This window comes from Loxodonta africana, chromosome X (assembly GCF_030014295.1).
Source record: "Loxodonta africana isolate mLoxAfr1 chromosome X, mLoxAfr1.hap2, whole genome shotgun sequence".
NCBI classification, from domain to species: Eukaryota; Metazoa; Chordata; class Mammalia; order Proboscidea; family Elephantidae; genus Loxodonta; species Loxodonta africana.
Genome location: NC_087369.1, coordinates 9,916,263 through 9,939,207, shown reverse-complemented (window position 1 = coordinate 9,939,207; position 22,945 = coordinate 9,916,263). Strand labels below are relative to the sequence as shown.

The 22,945-nt window shown below is 43.5% G+C and overlaps 1 protein-coding gene across 4 annotated transcripts in view; it reads right to left on the bottom strand.

Moving 5' to 3' along the window:
* The window catches only part of TBL1X (transducin beta like 1 X-linked), a 236,124-nt gene that overhangs the window by 141,120 nt on the left and 72,059 nt on the right, over positions 1 to 22,945 (bottom strand). For all 4 annotated transcript variants that reach the window (XM_064277949.1, XM_064277953.1, XM_064277950.1 and 1 more), the window contains exon 2: positions 15,201 to 15,274. The gene's annotated coding sequence lies outside the window, so the exon portion shown is untranslated. The remainder of the gene's footprint in view (positions 1 to 15,200; positions 15,275 to 22,945) is intronic.

Here is a 22,945-nt window from a genome sequence, read left to right as displayed (position 1 = left end):
AAGGTTTATACACAAAAAGAAACAATCTTTGTACAAAGTAACGGAAGCTCCATAGACACATCCAAACTCCCTGAGAGACCGAATTACTGGGCTGAGGGCTGTGGGCACCATGGTCTCAGGGAACATCTAGCTCAATTGGCATAACATAGTTTATAAAGAGTATGTTCTACATTCTACTTTGGTGAGTAGCATCCAGGGTCTTAAAAGCCTATGAGCGGCCATCTAGGATACTCCACTGGTCTCACCCCTTCGGAAGCAAGGAAGAATGAAGAAAACTAAAGAAACAAGGACAAGATTAGTCCAAAGGACTAATGGACCGCATCTACCATGGCCTCCACCAGACTGAGTCCAGTACAGCTAGATTGTGCCCGGCTACTACCACTGACTGCTCTGACAGGGATCACGATAGAGGGTCCCGGACAGATTTGGAGAAAAATGTAGAACAAAATTCTAACTCACAAAAGAAGACCAGACTTGCTGTTCTGACAGATATGGCCCCTGGACACCCTTTTAAACTCAGTAATGAGGCCACTCCTGAGGTTCACCCTTCAGCCAAAGATTGAACAGGCCCATGGAACAAACCATGATCTGGAGAAAACCACAGGCATGAATCTCAGGGCATAATCTTTTAATTTTTTGTTCAATGAAAGCCAAGATAATCTGTTTTCTAGTCACCACAGTAACAGCAATCTAATAACTACACCTACAGAACTGTTAAAAGATCTCAACATAGCCTTCTGATTAAAATGAACAAAGAAAACATAAATTCCACTATGACAGAGAGTCCCAGACGGAGGTGGAGAAAAATGTAGAACAAAATTCTAACTCACAAAAAAGACCAGACTTATTGGTCTGACAGAGACTGAAGAAACCCTGAGAGTATGCCCCCCAGACACCCTTATAGCTCAGTAATGAGATCACTCCTGAGGTTCACCCTTCAGCCAAAGATTGAACAGGCCCATGGAACAAAACAAGACTGAAGGGGCGCACCAGCCCTGGGGCAAGGACTAGAAGGCAGGAGGGGACAGGAAAGCTGGTAATAGGGAACCCAGGGTTGAGAAGGGAGAGTGTTGATGTGTCGTGGGGTTGTTAACCAATGTCGTAGAACAATGTGTGTACTAACTGATGAAAAACTAATTTTGTTCTGTAAACCTTCATCTAAAGTACAAAAAAAAAGAACAAGAGACTTCACTCCCTGCTGAAAAGGAATTCATCTGCGCCTCCCTCCCCGTTCCTGTGGCTTCCCAGCTGACACACAGAGTGATTCACACATTCACAAATATTTAGGAAAAACAATAATAGCCTACAACCATAAGTAACAGCATGCCTCCTCATATCTGCTTCAAGGAATTTTGAATTAAATAAACTCCCAATCCCCCGGGGCCTGGGGCTTGCCAGCGCTTCCTTCTGTGAATGATTTCAATTTAACTCCCCGAATAACTATCTTATTAAGTTGCTGACACGGCTGGCCTACTTAACTCTGTGGCTTTTGCAAAATAGGATAAAAAGATTTTCCAGCAACTAGGAGCATCATAGTTTCTTTTTCTTTATTATCATCAATATTATCTGTTTGGCAAGCTGTCCCTGCTTCCGCGGGATGATAAACGCTGCAACACTTTGCAGGATCTTTAAAAGAATCAGGCAATTCCAGGAGCGCTGGCTGCCAAAACCGCCCCTGCATCCTGGCCCCGGCAGCCCGTCTGCACCCAGCACAGGCCACTCTTGTCTTGTGGCTGCAGAGTCTAGCTCCACTCTGAACCACCAACAGGGCCCTACTTCAGTGCTGCCATCGTGGGGCCCCCTCCTGCCCGCTCTGGCCTGGTGTATCTGGGTTTTCAACGTCAACACCAGGATGTATGCAAGTTCATGACCGTGATGTTCACAACTGATGCTTTTCAGAATCGGAACATTTCCAACCACAGAGCTCTGGGGATGCGGTGGGGGTGCGGCAATTTTTCTTTCAGTGGTTGTTGTTAGTTGCCGTCCAAAAAAATCTCTTAATTTAGAAAACATTTTAAGGAAGAGAAAATGTTACGTAGTGGAATGATGCTCAGCTGGACTTGGGGTTGGAAGGGTAGGGTCTTAGTCCCAAGATTCATATTGTCTTGCTCAGCCACCTCGCAGCTTCAGTCTCTTCATCTTTGTGCTCAAGGAATCGGCTTAGCTAACTTGGGCTTGATAAAGAAATCTTCACTTTACCTTCAGGTCTCCATTCAAATGTGAACCAAAAAACCCATCGCCACCCAGTGCCCCACAGAGTTTCCAAAGCTGTAATCTTTATGGTAGCAGATCACTGGGTCTTTCTCCCGAGGAGCTGCTGGTAGGTTCAAACCACTGACCTTTCGGTTAGCAGCCAAGTACTTAACCACTGAGCCACCAAGGCTCCTATTCAAATGTTACTGCTACAGGATAGGATTGTCTGATTCCCAGGTCCATGTCTCCTGACTCTCCACAGTTTCTCAAAACCAGAATTTATCTCTTCTGTTTTTTTTTTTTTATGGTAGTTAGAAACCCTGGTGGCGTAGTGGTTAAGTGCTACGCCTGCTAACCAAAGGGTCCGCAGTTCAAATCCGCCAGGTGCTCCTTGGAAACTCTATGGGGCAGTTCTACTCTGTCCTATAGGGTCACTATAAGTCAGAATCAACTTGACAGCAATGGATTTGGTTTGGTTTTATGGCAGTTGTAAGGAGTCCCAGTGGCTTACTGGTTAAGCGCTCAGCTGCTAACCGTAAGGTCGGCAGTTCCAATCGACCAGCCACTCCAAGACAGAAAAGATGGGGCAGTCTGCTTCTGTCATGGATTGGATTATGACCCCCCAAAAATACATGTTAACTTGGTTAGGCCATAATTCCCAGTACTGTGTGTTGTCCTCCATTTTGTGATTGTAATTTTATGTTGAGAGGATTAGGTGGGACTGTAACACGACCCTTGCGCAGGTCACCTCCCTGATCCAAGGTAAAGAGAGTTTCCCTGGGGTGTGGCCTGCACCACCTTTTATAATCAAGAGATAAAAGGAAAGGGAAGCAAGCAGAGAGTTGGGGACCTCATAACACCAAGAAGGCAGCATCAGAAGCAGAGTGGGTCCTTTGGACACCGGGTCCCTGTGCCCGAGAATCTCCTTGACCGGGAAGATTGAGGACAAAGACCTTCCTCCAGAGACGACACAGAAAGCCTTCCCCTGGAGCCGACGCCCTGAATTTGGACTTGTAACCTACTTGACTGTGAGCAAATAAATTTCTCTTTGTTAAGGGCATCCACTTACGGTATTTCTATTATGGCAGCACTAGGAATCAACTCGACGGCACTGGGTTTTCAGATGACTAAGAATTCCATAAAGATTACACACCTTTGGAAACCCTACGGGGAAGCTCTACTCTCTCCTATAGGGTGGTCCTTCTGAGGCAGCATTGACTTGATGGCAATGGGTTTGGTTTTGGTTATGGCAGATGATGTTGTTAGCTGCCGCTGAGTGAACCCTGACTCACGGCAACCCCACACGTATCAGCGTAGAACTGCACTCGGTAGGGTTTCCAATGGCTGATTTTTCGGAAGCAAATCACCAGGCCTTTCTTCCAAGGTGCCTCTGAGTGGACTGGAACCTCCAACCTTTCAGTTAGTAGCCGAGCACGATCCCATCTGCAGCACCTAGGGGTTCCTATATCACCAACAGGGTGATGACCATTTTGTGGCCCCTTAGGTCACGCCAGCCCTTGCTAGCCCCCGAGTCCAGCATTCCTTCACTCAGGGCTCAGCAACTCACCACCGCCACAGAGTTCTGCAGTTTTAAGAGCCATAAATCCATCTGTCCTCTGCTTATCAGCATTTCATATGAGATTAACATTCTCCCTACACTGGCTGACAAAGACAAATGGTTATAGAGTGCAAAAAGACACTGTTCCATGTAAATAAACACCGTGAGGAGAATTCGCTTGAAAAGATGTTTGCAGCCCAAACCTGGTTTGAAGACATATATATTTGGTAAACAAAACAGTGTAGTCGCACAGAAAAATGTCTTTCAAGGAGGTGGAAAAAATATTAAAGGTCAACCAGTACCCTGCTCTTCATTACTGTCAAGTACAGCACCTCCGACATGAAGTTTTGAACCAAAACATGAACCAAAGCAGTGATAATTCAATTAATGGAATATAAAAGGGCACTCTAAATTAAAATTTGAATCATACTTAACATTAACCAGGAATGTAAAATAAAGAGTAAACGCAGCCTACTACATCAGCCCAAAAATTCTTCTGCTGTGAGGACGTACTTTAAGAATGAAGTTTTCCTCTGGGTTTACAAAATGAAAAGGCCACATTTAGTTAGTCTGAAATAAGAGAAGGCAGACGTGTACTGTAACAGACTTAAAAATGTCAACAGAACAGCGAGTAAACATCAACCGCTGCACACAACACAGGTTTTGAAGTGGGTTTTTAATCACATTAACAATCTCACTTGGAACTCCACGCTTGCTCCCTACATCCCCTACCCCTAACCAAAAAGACTCCCTGGGGGATGCGAATGGTTAAAACCGTCGACCGCTAGCCGAAAAGTTGGCGGTTTGAACCCATGCAGAGGCACCTCGGAGGAAAGGCCTGGCGGTCTGCTTCAAAAAGGTAACAGCCTTGAAAACCCCATGGAGGTGCTCTACTGTGTACACGTGGGGTCGCCATGAGTCAGCACCGACTCGACAGCAACTAACAACAACAAGGAAATGGCTAATCCAACCACAGGCATTGCCTTGCTGGAAACACTTCAATACCTTTTCTAGAAAGCGTCTTAAGAATATAATGCGGACTTGCCACCCTGCAGGGGCTGCTACCGACCCTGTTCTCCAGCCCCGTCTCTAGCACTTCTTGTCCCCCTTCAAAGCTCTAGCCATGTGGTCTTCCAGCTCCTGCAAGGCCTCAAGCTCACGGGCTGAGCCTCAGGATCGTGGCCATGGGAGCTCTCTGTTGAGAACGTCCATCTGGTAGCTCTTCTTCAGACTATCACCTACACAACCTTCCCGGCCTCCACCCAGAGGACCCAGTCCCCAAGGAGTCTTCCCTAGCCCTCAATGGAAACCACTACATTCTCCCTTTAACATGTCTAATTCATTCTTCCTAGCACCCTACCGATGACAGCTTCCTATTAATTAGTGCTACTTTTTGTCCACGGGAGCCCTGGTAGTGCAGTGGTTAACGCTCAGCTGCTTAAACGCAAGGTCGATGGTTGGAGCCTACCGGCTGCTCCACGGGAGAAAGACGTGGCAGTCCGCTTCCTTAAAGATTACAGCCGAGAAAACTCTATGGGGCAGTTCTACTGTGTCCACAGGGTCGCTAGGAATCGGAGCCAACTAGACGGCACACAACCACGTTTTGATTAGCACCGCTTTCCCCCATTAAACTGTAAACCCCATGAGAGCAAGGCAGAAAAAAAACGCCACGGAATCGACACCAACTCATGGCAGCCCCGCGTTTGTCAGAGGGAACTGTGCTCACTGAGGTTTTCCTGGCTGATTTTTCAGAAGTAGGTCTCCAGGTCTTGCTTCTGAGGCACTCCTCGGTAGACTCAAACACGATGCTTGTTTATTCACTGCATTATCCCCAGCACCTAACACTCAGAAGCACGTTTGCTGAATAAATGAATGATAAATATCAATTTTGTTGTCTTATTTCATACCAAAATGTCAAAGAAACCCATTTTGATTACCCCGTATAAATAAACTTATAAACTAATTTGATTTGAAAAGATACCCTTACAAGTAAACATAAGGAGCCCTGGTGGCACAGAGGTTAGGCACTCAGATGCTAACCGAAAGGTTAATGGTTTCAGCCCACCAGCGGCTCCACAGGAGGAAAGAAAGACCTGGCAATCTGCTCCGGTAAAGATTACAGCCTAGGAAACCCTATTGGGCAGTTTTACTCTGTGACACAGGGTTGCTATGAGTTGGAATCAACTCAACAGCACACAACAACAAGTACACGTGCCAATCTTTTAGGATTAAGAACTGCAATAGCACTCTAGAACCAAGTCAGACTGTAACTCAGAGCAGTCATCTTTGCAGACGAAGTTTACCTTACAGACACCAAAATTTCAAAGTAATCAAGAATCCCTTCACATAGAGATAAAACCTCATCAGACTGATTACAAACTGTCTCCAAAGTTTACACACACAGGGCACAGGTTTGCACTTTGGCAGAAAAGTCAAGTCACAGTGGATGGAAGGACAAAGGCAAATTCAAGAAAAGTGAGGCAGAGGGTGGGCTGTCATATATTTCTGCTACAGAAGCCTGTGGTTAACGGCTGAAGAAGGGACATTCCCAAGAAGAGACAAGATAGCGAAGATGATGGTCAGAAGGGGGCTGACGTAGGGGACCATTTTAGACATTTATGCTACCGCTTTAGATTATTTCTTCTGTTTTTCTTGCCTTTGGAAACTGCAGGGAACAACAGAAAAGTAGGTGCAATGAACGGAAAAACCTCTCTCAGAAGAGTGATTTGTAAAACAGCAGAGAATCGTGGATATGAAGAAAGCCCAGAAGGTCTTCAGGTGGGTGGGATATGACTTCAGTGCACACCTGCTGGAGTTACTTTCAGCGTCTGAAGAGGAGTCATGTGCCAGCCGTAACAGATATAACTCTAAAAATAATTTGATGCAAACCTAAGGCCTGGTGGTGCCTTAAATTTAAGCAGCCTTAGCTGCTGCTCGACAATAATTGGGAATACAAACACATATGTGCATTTATAATATATATTATATACTAAAACATATACATTATACCTATTTAAGGAGCCCTAGGGGCGCAATGGTTAGGCGCTCGGCTGCTAACCAAACGGTTGGTGGTTCACCTATGCAGGAAAAAGACCTGGCCATCTGCTCCCGTGAAGAGTACAGCCAAGGAAACCCTATGGGGCAGGTCTACTCTGCAACACCGGGTTTCTGTGAGTCCAAATTAACTTCATGGCACCCAGCAACAAGAACAAAACTTGATTTAAGTAGGTATTAAGCAAAGGTCAAGACCTTTCGGTTACTGTCTTTTCTTGGGGGATTTTTATTTTGGAGAATTGTATACTTATTCTAAGTAGTTAGATTTCAGAATTACTGGCCATGAAAAAGTTCAAATTAAGCAGATTATTTTCCTTTGTAAGAGATTATAAATTAAATACGGTTAAAATAAATTGATGTCTATGGAAGTACACATATGATCACGTTGTCAAAGTATTATTTTTTAATAAAAAGATAATAAAGATAGAATGGAAAATCACAGTTTAGGAATACAAAATCAAGTCTATATACTTATTTCCTTCCAAATTTAAGGTTATATCAAGAATAACAGGCTAGACAGAAGTATATATAATTTCTGACCACAGTGCTTCATGTCCAATGCAAATACTTGCTAAACTATTAAAGAGGATGGGGGATGGTATTCTGTATATGCAAAGTTTTTGGCCATAACTCCAACCAACCAACCTTGCCACTATTGACATTTGCGGCCGAACGATTCTCTGGTGCAGTCTGTCCACTGCACTGTAGGGTGTTGAGCAGCATCCCTGGTCTCCACACCCTAGTCATTCTCTGTGGTAGGGGCCGTCCTGTGCACTGTAGGGTGTTGAGCAGCATCCCTGGTCTCCACACCCTAGTCATTCTCTGTGGTAGGGGCCGTCCTGTGCACTGTAGGGTGTTGAGCAGCATCCTTGGTCTCCACACCCTAGTCATTCTCTGTGGTAGGGGCCGTCCTGTGCACTGTAGGGTGTTGAGCAGCATCCTTGGTCTCCACACCCTAGTCATTCTCTGTGGTAGGGGCCGTCCTGTGCACTGTAGGGTGTTGAGCAGCATCCCTGGTCTCCACACCCCAGTCATTCTCTGTGGTGGGGCCGTCCTGTGTACTGTAGGGTGTTGAGCAGCATCCCAGATCTCCACCCACTAGTCATTCTCTGTGGTGGGGGCCGTTCTGTGCACTGTAGGGTGTTGAGCAGCATCCCTGGTCTCCACACCCTAGTCATTCTCTGTGGTGGGGCCGTCCTGTGTACTGTAGGGTGTTGAGCAGCATCCCTGGTCTCCACACTCCAGTCATTCTCTGTGGTGGGGCCGTCCTGTGTACTGTAGGGTGTTGAGCAGCGTCCCAGATCTCCACCCCCTAGTCATTCTCTGTGGTGGGGCCATCCTGTGCACTGTAGGGTGTTGACCAGCATCCCTGGATCCCTGGTCTCTGCCCACTAGTCATTCTCTGTGGTGGGGGCCGTCCTGTGCACTGTAGGGTGTTTAACAGTGTCCCTGGTTTCTACCTCCTAGTCATTCTCTGTGGTGGGGCTGTCCTGAGCACTGTAGGATGTTTAGCGGCATCCTTGGTCTCCACCCACTAGTCATTCTCTGTGGTGGCGGCCGTCCTGTGCATTGCAGGGTACGCACTGCAGTGTTCGTAGTCACCACTCACTGGATGCCAATATCACACACCCCCCTCCACACCTTAGTCATGAAAACCAAAAATGCCTCTAGACATTGCCAAATGTCCCCAAAAACCAAATCCATTGCCATGGAGTCAATTCCAACTCAAAGTGATCCTACAGGACAGAGCAGAACTGCCCCATAGGGTTTCCTAGGCTGTAATCTTTACGAGATCAATCGCGAGGTCTTCCGCCCTCAGAGTTGTCGGGTGGGTTTGAACAGCCAACCTTCAGGTTAGCAGAGCTCCTTCTGGGTTGGAGGGGAGGTTAATACCTGTAGCTTCTCCAGAGAAAGCAAGTTTCTGAAGTTTCTAGAGGGCCTCTGAAGAGCATTCTTGGCTCTACACATGTGTGCTTTGGGTATGTGGGAAAACCACTGAAAAGAAATGTTTGAAAGAAAAGAACATTGAATATTTGAACTGCAGAATGTAACAGAGGAAAAAAAGAGCTGAATCGATTTATCAAACACCAAGTCATCAGGAACTTTTCATCAACTGGAAACCACAAGAAGCCATTGTCCCTACTGGAAGATCCACACAGACGTCACAGTCTTTAATTCCTCAAATTGTGATTCAGAAATGCCCGTAAAGCTTTAGCTTTTATGTGTGCATGTGTGATAAAAATACTTAAAGTAAAACACAATTCAGTGATTTTTACATATACGGTTCAGTGACGCTGATTCCAATCATCGTGTTATACAACCATCACCGCTATCCTTTTCCAAATTATTCCACCACCATTAACAGCAACACAGTGTCCCCAGTGCAATGAGTCTCCCTTGCCCTCTCTGTCCCACCAGTGGTAACTCACAAGCTTGGTCTCTATACATTTGCCTCTTTCTTTTAAGTGGGATCAGACAATATTTGTCCTTTTGTGTCTGACATTTCAGTCAGTAATGTTTCCAAGACTCGTCCACGTTGTAGCATGCATCAGAACTTTGTTTCTCTTTATGGCTGAGTCATAGTCCCTTGTGTGGATGGACCACATTTTGTTTATCCACGTATCTTCTGATGGACGTTTGGACTGTTTCTACCTTTTGGCTATTGTAAACTGTGTCGCAGTGAACAATGGTGTACAGGTTTCTGTTTACATTTCTGCTTTCATTCTTTTAGGTATATACCCAGGATTGGGATTGCTGAGTCCTATAAAGCCTTACTTGTTTTGATAAAATAGATCAGCAACACCCCCCACTCCACCCCCCAACCCATGACTGCAGCCCCCACCTGTGGAATTATCTCTCTAGGGCGCTGCCTTTACCAGAGAAGTCTGAGGAGTCCCTGAGCTCAGCTTGGTCCTTAACATGGCAAACCATCCAGTTGAGATCCACAGAGATCCTTTATAGTCCTTACTGGAACTCCCAGTTGTAATTCTCCTAATAGGGAAGCCTGTAGGCTCCAGAACGTGGCCTCTCTTAGGAGCTGTGGCTCCCCCAAAAAGTCCACAAGGAAAGTTCTAGAGCTAATAGAGGAATTTAGCAAAGTTGTAGGGCCCAAGGTCAACAAATAAAAACCAGCTGGGGTTCTATACACGAGCAAGAGAAATCTGAAAGGGAAATTAGGGAAAAAATTCCATTTACAACAGCATCTAAGACAATAAATCACCTAGGAATAAATCTAACCAGGGACATGAAGGACTTATAAATGAAAACTATAGAACACTGCTGAAAGAGATTAAAGAAGACTTAAATAAATGAAAGGATATTCTACATTCATGGACTGGAAGACTTAACATAGTTAAGATGTCAATACTATCGTAAGTGATCTATAGATTCAATGCAATCCTGATCAAAATTCCAACAGCATTCTTTACAGAAACAGAAAAACCATTTCTCAACTTTATATGGAATGGCAACAGGCTCCAAACAGCTAAAACACTGTTGAAAGGGAAGAACAAAGTAGGATTCACACTTCCTGATTTTAAAACGTACTACAGAGTCACTTGAGTTGGAATCAACTAGATGACAAGGGTTTTTTTTGTTTTGTTTTTTTAATACAGCTACATTAATCAAAATAGCCTGGTGCTGGTATAATAATAGACTCATAGGACCAATGGAACAGAATTGGGAGTCCAGAAATAAACCCACACATCTATGGTCAATAGATTTTTGAGAAGAGTTCTAAGCCCATTTGATGGAGAAAGAAGAGTCTCTTTAATAAACAGTGCTGGGAAAACTGGATTTCCACATGCAGAAAAATGAAACAGGGTCCATGCCTCACGCCATATACAAAAACAAATTAAAAATGGATTTAGGACCAAAATGTGCAAACTAAAACCATAAAATTCTTAGAAGAACAAGCAGGGATAATGCTGTCAGGCCTACCTTCAAGAATGGATTATCGAATATAATAACAAAACCACAAACAGCAAAAGACAAAATAAGTAAACAAAACTTCACAAAAATTAAACACTCTTTGATGAAAGGAAAACAACACACTTATAAAGGGGAAGTCAGCACAACCTGACCAAGGCAAAGCCACAGAAGCTTCCTAGACACATCTGAACATCTTGAGGTACCAAGTTACTGGGGCTGAAGGCTGGGGACCATAGTCTGAGGAGTCATCTAAGTCAACTGGCATAACATAGTTCATAAAATCTTCTACATCCGACTTTGATGAGTAGTGTCTGGGGTCTTAAAAGCTTGTGAGTGGCCATCTAAGAAACATCTATTGTCCTATCATGTTCAGAGCAAAAGAGAATGGAGAAAACCAAAGACCCAAGGAAAATAAGAGTTCAAAGGACTAAGGGACTACATGAACCGAAGCTTCCACCAGCCTGAGCTAAGAAGAATTAATGATGTCTGGCCACCACCACCAACCACTGACGAGGATCACTAGAGAGGGTTCCTGACACAGTGGGAAAAAAATGTAGGACAAAATTAAAATTCTCAAAAGAAGACCAGACTTACTGGTGTGACAGACCTTGGAGAAAATTCCAAGACTACGGCCCCCAGACACCCTGCTAACTCAGAATCGAAGCTACTCCTGAAGTCCACCTTCCAGCCAAAAATCAGACAGGCCTATAAAACAAATAACAACACATGAGGAACGTGTTTCTTAGTCCAATCAAGTGTACGAAACCAAGTAGGCAACACCTGCCCAAAGCAACGATGAGAAAGCAGGAAGGGACAGGAAACCTGGACAAATGGACACGGGGAACTTGGGGTGGAAAGGTAAAGGGAGACAGTACTGACACATTGTGGGGATCGCAACCAATGCCTGAAAACAATTTGTGTAAAAATTTCTGAATGAGAAACTAACTTGTACTGCAAACTTTCTCCTAAAACACAAAATTTTTTTTAAAAAAATGAGACACTTCTGTTCACAAAAGACTTCACCAAAAAGGTAAAAAGACAAGTTACTGACTGGTAGAATATCTTTAGAAACCATATATCCAACAAGAATCTAATAACCAAAACATATATAAAACTTTGACAACTTAACAACAGAAAGACAAATAACCCAATCACAAAATGGGCAGAGGAGTTGAACAGACATTTCACCAAAGAGAACATTTAAATGGCCACCAACCACATGAAAAGATCCTCACCGTCATTACCCATCAGATACAAATCCAAACCACAATGACGTACCATCTCACTCCCACTAGGATAACTAAGATTAAAAAAAAATAACATGTTGGCGAGGACGTGGGGAAGCTGGAACCCTTACCCATTGCTGGTGGGAATGCAAAATGGTATAGTCATTGGGGAAAACAGTGTGGCAGTTACTCAAAAAACTAAAAACAGAACTACCATATGACCCAGCAATTCCACTCCTACCTATACACCTAGAAGACTTGAAAGCAGAGACTTGTACACCAGTGTTCATCGCAGCACTGTTCACAGTAGCCCAAATGTGGCAACAACCTAAATGCCCATCAACAGATGAATGGACAAACAAAATGTGGTACATAGATACAATGGAATACTACTCAGCCAGTGGGAGAAATGAAGTCTCCATACATGCTACAGTGTGGACGGAACTTGAAGATATTACGCTGAGTGAAATAACCCAACTGCAAAAGGACAAATATTTTATGACCTTACTTACATAGTAAAACTAGAAAAGGTAAGTATATAGACACCAAAGTTTGTTAGTGGTTACTAGGGGTGGGAGGGAGGGGAAAAAAGGGGTTAACGGTGATGGAAAAATCACATTAAGGGTAAGGTTACACAGTCGATTATTGTAATTGCTGTCAGTAAGTTGTACACCTGTAAACAGCTGAATTGGCAAAAGTTGTGTGATAAATGTATTCACAACAACAACAAAAAGAGTAGCTGCTGAGGCTGTTTATGTACAACCAAAAACCTCATGGGTTTTGGTTCCTTAGTTTGGAGGTTTAGGGTCATGGTTTCATGGGACGTTCCAGTTAATTGGCCTAATAACAAGTTTAGTGTTTCTGTTTCATCTCCTAGTTCACTGTGTAGTGCCTGGCGTCTTAAAAGCTTACAAGCGGTCATCCGAGGCACAACAATTGGTCTCTGTTCACTTGGCCCAACAGAGGAAGAAGGAGAGCCAAGAATAGGAGGAGGATATGGAATGTGTGGCTAATTTCCTCCATAACAACTGCCTCCTTTGCCATCAGAACAGAAGAACTGGATGGTGCCTGGCTACCATCCCTTTGCCACCAGACCAGGAGAATTGGATGGTACCCAGCTACCATTACTGGACATTTTGATCAAAGACTCCATAGAAGAATTCTGATTAAAGGGGGTAAATGTAGAACAGAATTTCAAATTCTGATGGACTCTAGACTTTCTGGAGCCACGGAGGGTGGACGAATCTCTGAAACTACTGTCCTGAGATAATCTTTAAACCTTAAACCAAACAACATCTCCTGAAGTCATCTTAAAACTGAACAACAGTTTAGCTTAACTACTAAAAAAGAGGTCTAACTTGAGCATTAGGCTCTCTGAAAAACGATCTATATGGGATCAAACAGAAAACAAATTCTAAAGATTAGATAGGAGCCTTAGGGAGCAGTGAATTTATGTTAATGGGGGAAGAACAGCTCAGAAAAGGAAGATGAGAATGGTTACACAACTTGAAGAATGTACTCATGTCACTACATGGTACAGGTAGTAACTGTTGAAATGGTGTATGTTTCGCTGTTTATATCCTCAACAACAAGTTAAATAAAATGTACAAAAATAAACAATCAAACTGACCCCCCAAAAATTGAGTCGTGGCTCTTCTCAATGACAGCCACCTGGCTCGTTTGTGTCCTTGGATTTCACGAATAAAAGGGAACTGGCAAGGACTGGCTAACCATCTCTGTTACAGAGACCTCTAAAAGGACAGTCATCAGAGCCCAAAGAGAAAGCACCACTCCAGTGTTTAGGAACAGCAACACTTGCCACATGCCCTATATAAAACATATGGCAGCCCCAGAGCAATGCACCGTACATCTGGGGGTTCTCAAGACCTTGAGGAAATATCTTACAAACACTTCCAGGTGGTTAAGAGAAAAAAAAAAAAGCCACTGAGTTGGCCCTGACTCACGATGACCCCATGGTATTAGAATAGAATTGTCCTCCATAGGGTTTTCCAGGCCTGATTTTTCTGAAGATTGCCAGCCCTTTCTTCCAAGGCACCTCTGGGTAGACCGATTACCTACAACTCTTCAGTGAGTAGCCAAGCTCATTCACCATTTGTACCACCAAGAGACTAGCTTACCTATTGTTTCCTTAAAAAAAAAAAGTTTCCTTTTTCCTGTCTCCTCAGCTTTGCTCATAGAACCCCCTTTCTAGAACACACTTCACCCATGTGTACTGAAATCCTACCTGCTATAAATCCCAGCCTGAGACTCCCTTGCCCACTGCCACCACCTTTGCCCATGGATAGACCTTACCTTGGAATTCCCACTGTGAACAGCGCCACGCACCAGACACATACCCACACCACAGCTTTGTGCAGGCCCATCTTTCCACAAAGCACCTTTAACCTCTTACCCCAAGAGCCAACACACATCACACACATCTGTGTACACTCCCAGTGCGCCAGAGATAACAGGTTCAAAGAACGCTCACCCCAGAAATGGAAGGCTTTTCATACAGAAAAACATTCTTGATTCAGGTAAGAACCAGGCCCCAGTGCAAACTGGGTGAGATACAACAGCCAAGATGACAGCAGCAGACCGCAGAAGGCGCCGTTCCTAAAGGAGTCTGGGTTCTCTCTACCCTGACAGCAGTCCACGTAGGCCCCAGAATGAAGGAAAACTCCTCCCCAGGAGTCTACCTCACAGGCCATGCTGCCTCAGAATGGTGTCAAAACAAGGCTTTTCAGGAACATTCTGGCCAGCTCACCAGCAGTTACACGGCAGCCCGTCATTTCCCAAACCCATTCTCAGAACATACAAGAAAAAGGGAACCTGCAGCAGATAAATGGGTCAAAAACCCTTTTTTTGTTTGTTTGTTTTTTAATCAGCCAGTTTCCTGAGGAAAAATAAGTACCTCAAGTTTACATAAGAGAGATGACCAGAAACTACGCTTCTCTCCACAGCATATGCGTTTTAATCCTCAACGTTTTTCTTCACTAAAGATGTACATCTGGCTTCCAGGGGCTAAAAAAAGTAAGGTTGTTATAAAGTGCTGATGGAGATAAACTGCATCTCTCTGCTAGCAAAATCACCACTTACAAGAAAGCTTGAGTCATCCTCACCGTTTCCAGTCCATAAAGCCAACTCAGTAATATTTATTTTTTAAGCACAGAAACCAGAGAGGAAGTTGACAGGTCATTCATTATGTAATAAGAAATCCATTTTACAATTCCACTTACTCAGAGCCAAGCGTACACCAATCCCTTCTTATGTCCAGGGTTTATTTTTAGGCCTGTTTTCCCTCTTCAGTTACCTGTTAATGAAAAACACCCAAAGTGAGGCAAAAATATCAATGGAAACATCCAGAAGCCCAGTCTCAGCCGTTCCATAGCCAGGCATATATATGAATTAGCAGTACTGGGATACCGAAATAATAACCATATTTTCAGCTACAAGGCAGACAGACAACCATCTTTGGTGAGCTGAAGGCTTAACTTTCTGTTAAAAGCACACACTCAGATTGTTCCCAGAAATCTGTTCAAAACTTTCATTACCTTGAACTGATCACAGACCACACACCCAGGGAATTTCAAACACTGAAAAATCTACTCAGCTCTGATGACGGACATAATTTTCATTACCTTGAACTGATCACAGACCACACACCCAGGGAATTTCAAACACTGAAAAATCTACTCAGCTCTGATGACGGACATAATTTTCTCTATCAGCCCAAAGCACGCTAGGTGAAAGTACAGGTATTTCTAAAGTCAGTGTTAGATCTCTGCTGACAACTTTGCGTTCAGCCTTGTGGAAGTCAGAAATGCCACATGAGATACTCGCTGGGCAGGTGTCAGGGACACAGGAGGTCTCTGCCCTCATGACTTGCCTACTCTGGCAGTGAGAGGAGGGAGTTTGGGGAGGGAAGAAGTACACAAAACGCACAACAAGGTCATCTCAGATGAAAGAATCATGAAAGGTAACCTGGGCAGTAAAAAAGAAAGTGACTGGGTGCCCAGGAGTTTGTTTTGAGGTGAGGCCGCGCACACAGCAAGTACAAATGTCCTGTGGTGACAATGACCTTGGCACATGGGAAGAATGCACAGCCCACATCATGAGGGATTTTGTGGCCCACAGGAAGGAATTTCATCCTACCAATGCCCCACTACAACGACCCCTAGCGATGCAGTAGTTAAGTGCTCAGCTGCTAACCGAAAGGTTGGCAGTTCAAACCCACCCAGTGGTTCCACAGGAGAAAGGCCTAGTGATCTGCTTCCTATAAAGATTACAGCCTAAGAAACCCCATGGGGCAGTTCTACTCTTTCCCACGGGGTGGCTACGAGTAGAAATCAACTCGACAGCACACAACAGTGCCCCACTATTCCCTATCCTTCACAGCAGCCAGACTTAATTAATAATAATTTTAAAACTGTGACAATGGCACTCTTCAGCTTAAAAACCTTACAGGGCCTTCCCATCATGCTTAGAGCCATATGCAACGTAGCTCCTGCTCAGCTGGTGGCTCGTACAGTTGCTGGCTGGCAGAGAAGAGGAGATGAAGAGAAACATGTGGTGTTCCGATGAAGTGAGGAGGTAAGACCAAGAAGACTCTCAAATGCACCCAATGGTGGCGGTACGGGGCGGGGCAGGGGTGCAAGGCAAGAACACCACCTGTATTTGGGGCTTGACGGAAAGCCATTACTGGAATGCAGGAAGACTTAAGTAAAATCAAGATTTTTTTTTTTAACATGTTAATCTGAGATGTCCATTCAACCTCCAAGTGGAGTGTTAACTAAAAAGACAAAAATCAGCTGCCGTTGACTCATGGTGGCCCTATGATTGTCAGAGTAAAACTGTGCTCCACAGTGTTTTCAATGTCTGATTTTTGGAAGTAGATCACCAGGCCTCTCTTCCAAGGCACCTCTGGGTAGACTCCAACTGCCAACCTTTTGGTCAGGGCTCAACCGTTTGTAGCCCCCAGGACTTTGTAGTGTTAGGTAAGTAGGTAGTCACGTATCGGGTCTGGAGCAGGCAGGCGAGGCCCCGGTTGTGGAGGTGGGGTCAGTGGTCACCAGACAGCCATGGATGAGCCCACAGTCTTTTCGTTCCTGACTTGCTCCCACATCATCCTAGACACCCTGCCCCCCACAAGGAAGCACAATTCTGGACCATCAGGAATTAGGGTAAAGGAGCACCTCACAAAAACAAAATAGAAATTGTCCTTCCTGCCTCTTCCGTACATTTTCTCTAAGTTCACAAAAGTTCACACCCCGTTAACCATGGGGAACACCCAACAAACTCCGCCGATGAGCCAGACACCAGAGCCTCTTCTATTCATTCTCTCTTTTACAGCCTATCAGTGCTACGTTTTAAAAAAAAGGGGGGGGGGAAAGCAGGAAAGAAAAGACGAAAATCCCCAGAATAAGAAAAACCAAGTCCTGGGCCCCACTTTTCTAATTAATTATAAGAAACTCTGCCTAGGCCAGAGTTTCGTCAACTGTGAAATGAGGGTATTAAATTATCCATGAGGTTCCATCCACATTAAAAAAAAAATCAGCAGAACCATTTTCCTGTTGACCTCCTTGGTAAAATCGAGGGGAAAATATTTGCAAAGAACAGAACCAACAACTTGCCAAAGCATTGCTGAGGAAGGAAGGAGGAATGTGTGCTTGTGTGTGTGTGCACGCGTGCACGTGTACCCTGCAGTCAACCAAGCTCTGAAATAGATCCAAAGGCTATGACATTTGCCCGGGGTGGCCATCATGATTAACGTCTCCACTTCAGAGACACGCATGCTGTACCGTCATTAAAAAAAAAAATGCAAAAAATCTAAAGTATGTTTTCAGAAGCCACTAAGCATGACAGAAGCTGCCGTTGCCTCTTAATTCCTCTTTTTTTTTTTTTTTAGCCAAGTCCTGAATTAAGCAGGCCAAGAGCCAGGTGCTAAGATGGGTGCTGACGTGCGGAGCAAGGGTGTTAAAGTACCAGTGTTCTGGATTCACTCGCTACTAGGCTCACGCTCTGTATCATGAAGCTGCCGCTTCCTGTTTTACCAATTTCCAAAACATTTTTTATACGTTGAGATGGTTTGTTCCATAACAGATTTTAAATCCTATAAACCAGTGGTTCTCAACCAGAGGTCATTTTGCTCCCCTACCCCGCCCCTCGAGGGACACTGGACTGTGCTGAGACATTTTTGGTTGTCAAAATCAGCAGAGGTACCTGGCATCTAGTGTGTAAACACCCGGAAGGCTGCTATAATAATATATTTTATATACAATGGACAGTGCCCCATGGCAAAGAATCATCTGGCCCAAAACGTTAACAGTACTGATGCTGAGAAAACTGCTATAAAATTTCTGTTTTTAAAACAGAGGGCATAGCTTATAGACTTTCCTTTTTCCAAACCATTTTTTTTTTTATTATTTTCAAAGTACTGCATATACATAGTAACATACAATTGAGGCAAAGTATTTCTCTTTTTAGGTACAAGCCTTTTAGCGCCAAAAAAAAAAAAAAAAACCTGCTGCTGTTGAGTTGATTCCAACTAATTGTTACCGTATAGGACAGAGCAGAACTGCCCCATAGTGTTTCCAAGGAGTGAGTGGCTGGTGGATTTGAACTGCTGACTTTGTGGTTAGCAGCCGATCTCTTAACCATGGTGCCACCAGGGCTCCGTAATTGGGGATAGATGGACTGGAAGCCCTGGTGGCACCGTGGTTAATGATCTGGCTGCTAACCAACAGATCAGCAGTTCAAATCCATCAGCCGCTCCTTGGAATCCCCTATGGATCAGTTCTACTCTGTCCTATAGGGTCGCTATGAGCTGGAATCGACTTGCTGGCAGTGGGTTTGCTTTTGGGGTAGGGGAGGTTATTCCTGGGTGGCACAAATGGTTAAGTGCTCGACTACTAGCCAAAAAGTTGGGGGTTTGAACCCACCCAGGGATATCTCCGAAGACAGGCCTGCTGATCTGCTTCCAAAAGGTCAGAGCCTTGAAAACCCCATGGAGCAATTCTGCTCTACACACAGCGAGGTCAGCACGAGTTGGAATTCACTCAGTGGCAACTACCAACAACCCAAATCCCCAATTCCACTTCCAGAAGCAATCACTTGCAAATCTAAGAGCTATTTTTTTTTATTGGTGGTATCTTTTTATTCTCCAGCAATGACTTCCATGCTTCTAAACAATTTGCTTACAATACCCTCAATAAATCAATTTTAAATATTATTTATTGGTTGTCTAATACATAAAGATTTTGCCTTTTAAAAATTAGCACTAGCATTCCTGCGCTTGCCCTCCCACGTTTTCCCAATGGTTTTATATAGCAATATTTGGGTAAATCTATATTCCACACAGGTTCCTAGGTGGCAAAAATGGTTTACACTCAACTACGAACCCAAAGGTTGGCAGTTTAAACCCATCCAAAGGTACTGCAGAAGAATGGCCTGTCGATTTGTTACCAAAAAAAAAAAAAACCCCGTTGCCATCGAGTCGATTCCAACTCATACTGACCCTATAAGACAGAGTAGAACTATCCCATAGGGCTTCCAAGGAGGGGCTAGTGGATTTGAACTGCCGACCTACTGGTTAGCAGCCGAGCTCTTATCCACTGTACCACCCGAGCTCCTCATTGAGATTGCAGCCAAGAAAACCCTATGGGGCAGTTCTACTTTGTAACACATGAGGTCACCATGAGTGAGAATCTGTTCAACAGCAAAGGGTTGGGTTTGGTTTATTTGCTACACTTGTTAGTTTGACAGTGGAGTTGGCACTACTAAGCAAGCAGTACACTATGATAATTCCTTTCTTATACAACTTTTGGATTTTCCTTGTAGTTATTAGTTGCCTCCATTTTTATTTCCTTAGTTTTCTTTGTGTTCTCTGTTAATTCTTCCAGCACTCTCCAACAATGTTAAAATACATTTTTTCATAAGGTAAAAATCTCAGTTCCACATCCTCCCTCCACACACACGCAAGACCTTCCTAAAACTTCTCACTTCCTGCTCCAATCTGTACTGGCCTACTGGAGAGCTGCTGATCTTAAACACCACCAATGTCTTGGGAATTCCTTCTGCCTCTTTCTGTTTCCTGGATCCCTAATCTTTCCCCTTTCGTGGTTTACTCCCTCATTTTGGCAATGCATGAAAGCTCAATTTTTCTAAGATCCTTAAAGTGTACAAATGTCTTTATTCTATATTTAACTGATAATTAGCAGAGCAATACCTTCAAAAAAAATTTTTTTAATCAAACTTTACAGCTCAAATAGTTTGTCATTCAAAATTTTATATACAAATTGTTTTGTGACATTGGCTGCAATCCTACCATCTGTCAGCATTCTCCCCTTTTCTCTTTATACCCCAGGTTCCCCATGTCCATTTGTCCAGGTATCCTGTCCCTTCCTGTTTTCACATCTTTGCTTGGGGGTAGGTATTGCCCACAAGGTCTTGTTTACGTGATTGAACTAAAAAACACGTTCCTCACGTGTGTTATTGTTTGTTTTATAGGTCTGTCTAATCTTTAGCTGAAAGGTGGACTTCAGGAGTGACTTCAGCTCAGAGTTAGCAGGGTGTGTCTTCAAAGTTTTGAGTGAATTCTACATTGTCTGTTTTCTAATTTCCAGTGATGCTGTTAAGAAATCCAATGTCACTTTGATTCTAGGGACTTGTTTTTTTAAGTCAGAGAAGTATTTACATATTTTCTTTAACCCTAATGTTCTAAAATGTCATGACAATGAGCCTTGATTTAGTGATTCTTCTTAATATAGTTAATTTTTATTCACTGTTCAAGATGTTGATGGAAAATTTCTCTCCTCTCCAGTTTTGAGAAATATTGTTTCTCTATTTTCAAATTCCGACTAGGAATTTGTCTGAATAATCACAGCTCATCTGTCCCACAGAACTTTCTATGATGGGGAAAATGTGCTCTGTCTGCACTATCCAAACAAGTAGCCACCAGACACCTGTGGCTACTGAGCGGTAAAAATGAGGCTCCAGCAACTAAAACACTGACTTTTTAATTGTATTTAATTTTAATTCATTTAAGTTTAAATAGTGACATGTGGTGAGCAGCTACAGTATTAGGACAAGTTTAATGACTATGACAAAAAGTGAAAAAAAAATAGTCAAAACAGGAAAGGCAGTGCCTTTAGTGACAACTGTAAGATAATAGTAAACCCAAGTCTAAGGAGCCCTGGTGGCGCAATGGTTAAGCATTCAGCTGCTAACGGAAAGGTCGGCGGTTCAAACCCACCCAGCAGCTCTGCGAGACAAAGACTGGGTGATCTGCTCCCATGAAGATTACAACCAAGGAAACCTATGGGGGCAGTTCTACTCTGTCCTATAGGGTCGCTGTGAGTCACAACTGACTTGATGGCACCTAACAATAAGAACTGTATGGTGTATGCTATAAAAAAAAAAAAAAAACCATTGCCATCGATTGATTCCTACTCATAGGGACAGAAACTGAAAAGGCATACCAGAGCATTCTCTGTGAGTTCATTTAACAAACATAACCAATTATTAGCCAGAGGCTCTACAAACAATGGCCCTACCAGAAAACAGAACACAACCAAATGACTAAAGCTGTGAGCATCTGCTATAACACACATGGGTATATCGTTCCACATGAATTTCTGGGACCCACTTCTCATTAAAGCTTAGCCCCTAGAAGATGGCAGTTATGTTAAAAAAGAAGAAAATAAAAAGCAGGATCAAAACCAAATGGAAGTCGCTATTTTTTCCCCCAGCTTTACAGACAAATAAACACACAAGTGCTGTGTCTACAGAGACCCTGGGTGGTGCAAAGGGTTAAGCGCTTGGCTACTAGATGAAAGGTTCTGGGGTTGAATAGGCCCAGAGGTGCCTCGTAAGAAAGGCCTGGCTATCTGCTTCCGAAAAGTCACAGCCTTGAAAATCCTACGGAGAAGTTCTACTCCGCACACATGAGGTCCCTGTGTTGGAACTGAATCTACGGCAACTAACAACAGCATTGCTTCTGTACAAAAATAAATACTGAGGGAGAATGGCCCGTTTTTTATTTAAGGATCGATGAAGAAACATTCTTAGTCTTCCCTTCAGACAAGCCATTCAGCATCCACACGTCCCTGCAAATTATAAGGCTGTATTATGCTTACAGGTTTTACAAATTCAACGTAAAAGTATGAGGTACTAAAAGGAGAGGAACGAGGCACTAAAGATACTTACATAATACCTGATTTCCTATTTCATGTATCATGAGGCTTAACAACAAATATTTCACGCTTGTAGAACTAGCAAAAATCAATACCTCTAAGCTCATGTTGACTTACCATACTTTTACGCAAATAACCCGTGCCTTCTATGTTTGTTTGCCAGCCATGCCCTCTGCCCGCAAGGTTATTGTTGAAGCTCGCTATGATAATTTTTTACAGCAACATGTGAAAAAAAAACAAATTGGCATGGCGACACTTATGCAAATATCTCACGGGGGAGGGTACGGTTGGCAAACCAACGTAGAAGACAGGAGTATTTGAGTAAAAATCCGGTATATGGATGAATACATGGAACACACACATGTTCACACATCACCATAAACCAGTATTCAACCACGTACACACGTGATGACTAAGAAGTGCGTTTCCAACTCACGTCATGAGATAGCCAATAAATCCAACACAGAAAGACCACGATATGATCTGTCACGTGTAAATCCAGTCTGAGACAAGATAACAGCATGACCCAATTGTGCTTAGAAGTGTGTAATTCATCTAGACGTAACATCACTGAAGAAACAAACCCACAGGAAGTTTCAGTAGGCTATCAATCCCACAATATTTGTTTTGGAACGTTTTTATCAATTCATACATTCAAGTGTTAGATTAAATCTTATGTTGTGCCATGGAACTAATCTGTGGTGAAAGAAAAAGAACCTCAACATGTAAACACGATATATTAAAGTATTGGGATAATACGCTATTTCTTAATCTGCAAAATTGTCAATCAG